Source organism: Octodon degus, unplaced genomic scaffold, assembly GCF_000260255.1.
Source record: "Octodon degus isolate 3935 unplaced genomic scaffold, OctDeg1.0 scaffold00010, whole genome shotgun sequence".
Classification (NCBI taxonomy): domain Eukaryota; kingdom Metazoa; phylum Chordata; class Mammalia; order Rodentia; family Octodontidae; genus Octodon; species Octodon degus.
In genome coordinates, this window is record NW_004524586.1 from 12,298,221 (window position 1) to 12,306,632 (window position 8,412).

Genomic DNA, 8,412 nt, shown 5'->3' on the forward strand with positions numbered 1-8,412 from the left:
AAATTCATGTGCTGAAATCCCAAATGAGATCAGTGTTTTTACAAGGTGATTTGAGGGAGTTGCCCTGCTCCTTTTGACCACGTGAGGACAAAAAATAGAAAGAAAGAAAATACCTTCAGTGGACAGCAGCTATGCCAGTGCTTTGATCTTGGACTTCCCAGCTTCCAGAGAAATGAGAAACAAATGTCAATCATTTATATATCACCCATATTACAGTACCTGTTATAGCAGTCTGGACCCACTAAGACAGTCTTTTACCTACTAGTAGAGCTGCCAAAGGACCATGCTCAACTGCCAGCAACTTGGGGACCACTTGGATGAAGAAAACTGCACCCTTAGGTTGTATCTCCTTCATGGAAAATCCTGCAGTCAATGGCTAGTAACAAAGAGAATGGGGTCCAGAGTCTCCTGAGTTCTGTACTTTAGTTGAGTCACTCTTGTACCTGCACTAATGCAGTCCAATTATGCTGCCTTCCCTCCCTCCTACAGGTCATGGGTGTTGTTCCAGAGAATACCTCCTAGCAAACTAATCTCTTTCTCCCTGTCTGTATCCCTGTCCCTGTCCCTCTCCCTGTACCTGTCCCTCTCTCCTTTGGGTGTGTATGATTGCCCACTGCCCTAGAAAATTTAATGTGAGAAAAAACATAAAGATATAATCTAAGCCTTTTAATCCTCTCTGTCTTGTTCTTTCTCTGTCTTCCTACAGGTACAACTAACATAAATTTTTTTTATTTGTTCTTTTGAGTGTCTTAACTGCATCTAACTTTATTGATTTGTTTATTATATTTTAGTTAAGGGTGTATAGGGTGTTCAGGGTCTCACTATTAGATTGGACTCATAGTGATTCACCTGTTTACAGCCTCCCAAGAACTGGGATTACAGGCACATGCCACCATGCCCGGTCTCAATTTCTGTCTCAGCACATCCTGGGGGTGGGGCTGGCTTGGCAGGCCCAGGGGATTGAAACTCCAGCCCCTGAACCTGCTTGCAGGCACTGTGCATATAACTTTATTTTTTTATTAATTTTATTGAGAAACAAACACCAATTAGACAGTGTCAAGACAGGTTAGTCGGACAGCTACAATAACTAACACATTGAATATTGTTTTCTTCATAGTAGTTATTCATGGGACAAGATGCAGATATCTTATCTAAACACTATTAGTACAAATCTTCTCATTGAACTAAGAGAAAGTAACTGTATATCTATGTTATTTGGTATATACAGATACAAAATGGTTCTTCTTTTATATCCCCTTTTTTGTTTAATTTTGTCAGAGGTGGGTATTCCTTTGCCATTTAAATGCTTTCTTTGGCTCTCTTAAAGACAATTTAGTATAAGATTATGGGACAATTCAAGATCAAACTGAGGCTGAAACTCAGGCAGGAAAGGGCAGCAGGCAGGCGGCTTCAAGGGAGCACAGGACTATGTTACTTGGAAACATTCCTTCTCCTGCATCCCACACATGATTTGTATTTCAGGGAGAAAAGTTTGTTCATATGCTTGCCACATGCATAGAGGCTAAACAGGATAACGTGACTGACAGTACCACCAAGCTTTGTTTAATGGTATAAAAGGAATGGCCCCTAAAGGAAACCAGGGATCTGTTACCCAAAGAAGGAGGAGTTGGTGTTACAAAGGTAACTCGTAACACATGTATGACAAACTGCAAACTGTATGGCATGTGGACATCTGTGAGTGAGCAGCAGTGGTTCCTCCGCCATTTAAATATTGTAGGTGAATGAATTCAGCAAAATGATCCAATATAGTCCAGTAGTCCATAATAGTAGTGGGTTATCCATAGGACTGGCAATACATATAACTTTAAACCTTCAAATAGTACACAATTTGTGCAATTTTAAGGATAAACAAATAATGAACTATACTTTCATTCTGCTACTTTCCTTTTTGTTTAAAACTTGCAAATCTCTTAATATGATATATTGTCTAGTTTAACTTTTTTTTTCTTTTGCAGAACTGAGGATTGAACTCAGACCCTTGTGCTGGCCAGGGAAGCATTTACCCTACTGAGCCATCTCCCCGACCCCTAGTTTAATCATTTTAATTCAATTCACATATGATCATCTATATAATGGAGAAGAGTGACACTATATTAATTCTATCACTGAGCACTTAAATTGTTCCCCACTCTGCTGCAACCAACAAGACTGCAATAAGCACCTTTGTGTGACTCAGCGAGGTGTTGCGTAGGGGTGGAGTTGCTGAGGAAGGTCTGCTCCGCTCTCCTCGCTGTGCACACTCCTCTTCCCAGTGGTTTCAGACATTTGCACCTGCATGAGCAGTGCTCTCCTTTCACTGCATTCTCACTGGCACTCAGTGTTCTCAAGGTGAGAAGTCATTCCCTGTCTTGGGCGTAAGAACTTGTATCCTGCTGTGTTTGCCTTAATCTTCTGGAATTTGTATGAATGAGGTTTAGAAGAATTTATGGATAGAAAAGAAAAGAAAATGCAAATGTTTACCCACAATATTTTATCACACCTGTTCTTTCTTGATTTCCAGTGTGCTTTAGTAATAAACCTTTCCTCTGAGAAGTGACTTTGCTGCATCCTATAGGGTTTTGTATCAAGATTTTAACTTAATCTTTATTTTGTTAACAAATATGGATTGAATACTGTGCATTAGCTGACATTCTAGATGCTGAAAGTATAAATTTGTGAATAGTTTGTAAGTACCATCAATTACAATTTAGTTTTCAGTCATATGAGTACTCTTTTTCTTAATAATTTTATTATCTAAATTTATTATCCTAAGAACAGAGAATATAATGTGTAATAGCAATTATTTGTATATATATATATATATATATATATATATATATATATATGTGTGTATATATATATTTGTCTAGTTCCTATGTAATTATTATAAACATACTCTTGTTTAAAAAATGATATGCATTTTCCATTTTTGTATATCAAAACTTTGATGGCTCTTGTAAGTACTGGTCAGATTCTAAATAAAGGTGTTTGTTGCCTGTGCACTGTAATTGTGACAGAGCAGTGCCAATTTTCTTAATTTTTAACCATTTACCCTTCATATTTTAACTTTTCAGTGTTTAATGCATATGATTTCATTATTATTATACCTCTGTTGATTTCTTTTATCATAGCTTCTCAAAACCAATTAAAAATACAAGTTTCACATCAAAGAACTAACCAGATTATTAAAGAGTATTTGTCAGAGGATTTCAAAGTTTGCTTGCACATATAAACTCACTTGCCTAATTTTGAACTATTGGAAAGTATTACATTTAAGGAATGGATAAAAATGATGTGATATTTTTATACAATGGAGTATTACTCAGCAATAGAGAAAGAAAAATTTGAGGCCTTTCTATGTAAATGGATACAACTACAGGCTACACTCATAAATGAAATAAATCACACCCACATGTGTATTGTATTGTCTCCCTAGTGTAAGAACCTGAAAGAAGAAATAAAATATGAAAGGTTTAATAGATATAGTAAAATGGAAAGAAACTGCACATAACTATTAAACAATGAGGATGAAGAAAAGGAGTAAAGTTAGAAAAAAAAAAGAACGGGAAAAATTATGCAATTGTACATACAGGATAGCTGAGATGATTGTACCACTAATTCCCATCAGTCTTTTAAAAGTAGTAGTTAATGTTTAAAATTTTCCCTTTGACTAATTCTATATGCTAATATCTGTAATCTCAGCAACTTTATCAAAGACAGCAATGTGTAATACAAAGCCACCATTGAATACCTCTCTTGTTTGTCTAAATGGGTACCATTTCCAATGTTCTATCGATTATTATTGTGCTCTCTTTAAAATAAACTAAAATATAAAAGTAAAAAAGACAAGGAAAAAATTAAGATTTATTGAAAGCAAGTATTAATTTATTATTATTATTATTATTATTATTATTATTATTATTTTCATTTATATATTTGGTACCAGGTTTCACTACACAGATCAGATTCATAGTGTTCCTTCTGTTTTTCAGCCTCCCCTGTGCTGGGATTACAGGTGTGCACCACCATGCTCAGACTGGGTTGATGGCCCCATGTGCCCCAGGAGCCTGGTCGGTGCTTTATGCAGAACCGGGGATAGAACCCCAGTGCCTGTGATTGACAAAGTAGGTGCTTAGTCTGCTGAGCTATCTTGCCAGCCCAATGTTTAATGATTTGACCAATCTTGTATACTTCTATTTGTTAATCTGAACAACAGATCTGATGATAAAAATGCGTAATATAACAACCATGTTAATTTATTCCTTGTTTTAAAATTCTGTACCATATGTATTGTATATTACTCTTTATTCTTAGTTTTTGTTATTTGTTTTTCTTTTTATTCTTTAAAGTAAAATAAAATGAATTAACCTTAACTTTTTGTAATTTTTTTGTCAGACAATCTAATTACAAGGTTTAGATTGGTTCTGAAAAATAAGACCAGGAAAAAATAGTGACACCCAAGAGAGTCTAACTGTAATAATTAATTATAAAAATAATTTTAAAATATTTACGTAAATGCTTGCTAAAATAAGACAATAATTGAGAAACAATATAAAACCTATAGGTTAAAAACCATTTAATTTTAATATGTGGTAAGTTTTTCTTTATGATTTATAAAGTAAGTTCTTAATCTATTAATAAATAATTGGCACATTGCCCTTCAAAGTAAAGAAAGAAAGAAAGAATCATCCTGCGACTGACACCCTTTTCTTTGCATGTGTTTGATGAAGCTAACCTGGGCCTTTCCCTCAAACTATAAGAGGAACGGATTCTGCTTGAATAAACTCAACTTCATACGTGACAGCAAGGAGAGAATGTGTGTGAAGAAGGAAATGCCACCTGACTGCCAAGGAAGTTCATTCTGTGGAAAAGAAAAAAACTAGGGCTGGCCAAATAGCTTGGCAGATTCAAACACCTGCAAACAGGATCAGGGCCCTGGGGTTCTATCCTGGGCCTGCGGTGCCGGCCCTGCTCCCAGGGCACACTGAGACAGCAATTGAGACTGGGTGTGGTGGTGCGCACCTATAATCCCAGCTCTTGGGAGGATGTAAACCAGCAAATCACTAGGAGATCGATCTAGTAGTGAGACCCTAAACACACTGTAGACCTTTCCCTAAAATACAAAAAAAAAAAAAAAAAAAAAAAAAGAGGGAGAGAGAGAAAAACAAAAATCCAGATCTGATTTGAAACACATGCAAGCTTGGAGGAGTAAATGGTGAGGAAGTAAAAGAGTTTAAAAGGGTTTAAACAATAAACAATAGGATAAAAAGGAATAAAATTGTCTTGTTTTGCAGATATAATTATTTGTGTGGAAAATTTAAGACAGTACAGGTGAAGTATAGGAATTAGTATTAGCCTTTAGTGGTTGGGGGTCAAATATAAACATCAAATACATTTCTCTATCTCAATAACACAAATTCAACATTAATATTTAAAAATAATATTTATATTGTCAACAATTATCAGCTGTACTGTCTTAGACTAGGTGACACAAGATAAAAGTGTTTAAAGACAGAAACTAGGTGATAATAAATAAGTAGAAATGTAAAGGTGACAGTTCATTCCAAATGAATCTATTAATTCAATGCAATGCCAGTCCAAATCTCAACTTGTGGAATTGGCAAGTCCATCATGAGTAAATGTAGGAAAACTGAACCTGTGTATGGCTAAAACTCAAGTAAATCAAGAATTAAATAGTGGGTTTTGCTCCAGATTTGCAGCAGTATTAGTAGTTCATAGTAATGAAGACAGCGTGGTAGTGGTCCAAGACAACACACCACTAGCAAATTCAAGCTTATATATGAACACTTGAATTATGACAAGGAGCAGTAGGTGAAAATTGCCTCATAAATAACATGTGCTGGGTGGCTAAATATCCATTTGTGAAAATGTAGACTGGGACTACCCCTCACACAACACACAGAAGTCACATGAATATAAAAAGAAGAGCAACAAATTTTAATTTGAAATATTTTTGAGTATTTGGGCTTCATGAAACACTCAAAAATCTAAAAACTATGAAAAGTATTAGTGAACTTGACCTAGAGTGAAGGCAATAATGTCTACACATCCAAAATCATCACTAATTAAGTAAAGAGACAACCATAAGGAAGTATTTGTAGTATGTGCAACTAACAGTGAGGTGTTAGTTTTTATATATACAAAAGATTCCTATAGGTCAACAATAAAATTTCAAACAATTGAGCAAAAGACCTGAACAAGTGCTTCACAGATATCCAACTAGCAAATAGACAAAAGAAGACATTCTCTGCATCATCAATTGTCAGGAAAATGCACATCAAATATGCCCTGAGGTTCAAGTCAACCAGTAGAGTGGCCTAAACTGAAAACACTAATAGTAAGGGTGAGAATAGGAAGCAGCTACCCATCTCAATCATTGCTAAGAAAACAGAAACTGCTCCAACTAATAAGAATAAACGAGTTGTGCATAATTAAGCAGAAGATATACATAATTTATGAACCGGTAGAACCACATACAGATATTTACCATGGAGAAAGATGTGAGCCCATTCTTCTAGAAATGTGGATCACAATACTCATAGCAGTATCGTGCCCAATAGCCCTGATGTGTAAATGACATTGTCAACTGATGATGGAATAAATGCAAAATTTCAGACTAGCATATTCATTCACCACTTTGACATCTCACAATGAGAATGAAGAAAGTATTGCTACTCTCAACATGGGTAAACTTCAAAAATACCACAATGAGCTCCTACCCTGCGCCAGCACAACCTGCCATTCCCAGGCCAGGCACAGCATGGGTGAGACAATCTCCCACACCATTGGGACCCAGCCACCACTCCACAGCATCCCCCACCCAGCGCGCCCAGTGAGAATTTCTGCCGCCTTCTGGGGATCCCCACATCCAATCCTAAAACAGGCATGGGTGTGTGAGAGCGCTTCCTACTACCCTGCACCATGGGCCCCTCAGGTTCAAGCTCAGGCGCAGCGTGGGTGAGACCCCCTTCAACCATTTTGGTCCCCCCACACCACTCTGCAGTACACCCTCACCCTGCCTGCCCTGTGAGAATTCCTGCCCCATTCTGGGGACCCCCAGATTCAGGCCTAGCCCAGGCCCAGAGAGTGTGTGGGAGAGCTGCCTCTCCCACCTACTCCAGCTTGTCCCCTCCAGACTCAGCTCAGGCCTGGACTACAGCTCAAATATATGAATATTAGTTCAGCTCAAATACATGAATTAATAGCATAGATAGTAAATACGCAACAGCAGAAAGTTATAGAGGAACGCAGAGTGGAATTCTTTTCTGAAATAAAAAAGAATTCTTGGAACTCATAGCATCTGAAATGAAGAATAAACTACAGAAATATAGGGAGGAAAACAATCTGAAGAAAACACTGCAGTAAAAGAATTTATAAATGCTTCAAAAGAAGACATTAATAAAAAAATAGAGGAGATTAGAAAAATGATGGATTCCTTGAATGAGGAATACAGGAAAGGAATAGATCACAAGAAGTAGAGTCAAAGAGATATAAAGGAAATTAAAATCTCAATCACAAGCTTGCAAAACCATTTAAACGAAAGTGACGACAGAATTTCAGATCTTGAAGATGCTGGTGGAGCTAGTGAAAAGGTAATAAAAGATATCTTAAAAACAACTAGGATGCAAGAAAAAAAAACTTCGTCTCTTGGAAGATGATGCAAAGATGAACAATGTGAGACTAATAGGCATCAATGAGAAAGGAGAAGACAATGCACAGGACATTAAAAAAATATGGGCAGAAGTAACAGCGGAAAACTTCCCAAATATGAGGAAACAATCCGACATTCAGGTAATCTAAGCATACAGAACGCCAAGTAACCTCAACCCAATTAAAAACACAACGTGACATATAATAGTAAAGATCACAGATATCCAGCACAATAATAATATACTGAAAGCCTCTAGGGAAAAGAAGCAGATCACACTCAAAGGAAAACCCATCAGAATTACATTTGACTTCTTGGCAGAAACCATGAAGGCAAGAAGAGCATGGATCAGAGTACTTCAAGTACTCTATGAAAAGAAATTCCAGCCCAAAATACTATAACCTGCAAAACTCTTTCAAGTTTGATGGAGAAGCCAAATACTTTCATGACAAAGAACAACTAAAGAATTTCATGATGACAAAGCCAACCCTACACAGGATCCTGAAAGATGTTCTAGAGAGGGACCAAAATGATGATAACTCCACGAATGAGATCAGATTCAACCAATTAAATAGGGCAAACAATTAAACATAGGAGGAAAAGGGGTAAATGACAACAGGTAAATAACATGTCAATCGTAAGTCAATATATCTCAATTCTAACCATCAATGTAAATGGACTCAATTCACCAATTAACAGAAATAGACTGGCACAGTGGATTAGGAAACAAAATCCAACAATAT